The 865-nt window shown below is 63.7% G+C and overlaps 1 protein-coding gene across 1 annotated transcript in view; it reads left to right on the forward strand.

Annotated features, from left to right (window-relative positions):
- Positions 1-453: 453 nt before the first annotated feature.
- Positions 454-865, forward strand: part of UBTD1 (ubiquitin domain containing 1) — a 1,849-nt gene continuing 1,437 nt past the window's right edge. Inside the window, exon 1 of the mRNA XM_009705332.1 lies at positions 454-469. The gene's annotated coding sequence lies outside the window, so the exon portion shown is untranslated. The remainder of the gene's footprint in view (positions 470-865) is intronic.

An 865-nucleotide genomic window follows, 5' to 3' on the forward strand; every position in this document is an offset into this window, starting at 1 on the left:
ACCGTGACTGCTGAATCGGCAGCGCTGGCTGCAGCCGGCTGCCCTCGTTCCTCCAGGGATGCGGGCAGGATGATGCCTGTCGGGGATGCTCAGCATCCAACCCTAGGGTAGCTGAGCTGCTGTGCCCATGGGGACTCCTGGGGTGGGTGCCACATGTTGCGTCCAGCTCTGGGCCGGGTGCTCTGGCTCCAGTGGTCTTGGATGGGGTGGGACAGGACTGGTACAAAAAAAGGTCATATAGTGCCTTGTGTCACTGCACACTTGCCCAGGAAAAGCTGCCTGGGGAACATGGCTCAGCCTGCAGCTGGCAGTAGTGGCTGTCCCCAGCAGCTGGGCTGTGTGGCGTTGCCTTGCCTGGCAGGTCGCTGTAAGGGCACAGACGTCCTTCCTGCCCGGCTGGGGCTCCACATCCCCCCATGTCCCGTCCCCACAGGAAGGGTGCTGGCTGGCCACCCCAGGGAGAGGGTCGGCAGGAAGGAGCTGTTGTCACTCATTGTCCCCTGTTCAGCTGGGAGTGACAACAGGGGACAATGAGTGACAACAGCCCCTTCCTGCCCCATTCTTCCGGCCCAGCTGTGGGGCCAACGGGATGGGGCTATTCCCATGGGGCCGCAGCCTGGTGTAGGGAGGGCAGGGTGGTGTGGGACTGGCATGGGGGTGGCCGAGACCCCTGGGCAGTGCTGGCCGCTGGGGATCCCTGGGGACATAGTTGGGGGCTGTTTCATGGAGAGCCAGCTCAGTTTGGTGCATTACTAGAACTGCTGCAGGCTGGCAGCCCCCCACCCCAGTGATGCCCTGGACACTGTGTGTCTGCTGTAGTGCCCGCAGCTGGTCCTTGCCATCCCGGGGTGGGCAGAGAGGATGG

Source organism: Cariama cristata, unplaced genomic scaffold (genome assembly GCF_000690535.1).
Source record: "Cariama cristata isolate BGI_N322 unplaced genomic scaffold, ASM69053v1 scaffold28768, whole genome shotgun sequence".
NCBI classification, from domain to species: Eukaryota; Metazoa; Chordata; class Aves; order Cariamiformes; family Cariamidae; genus Cariama; species Cariama cristata.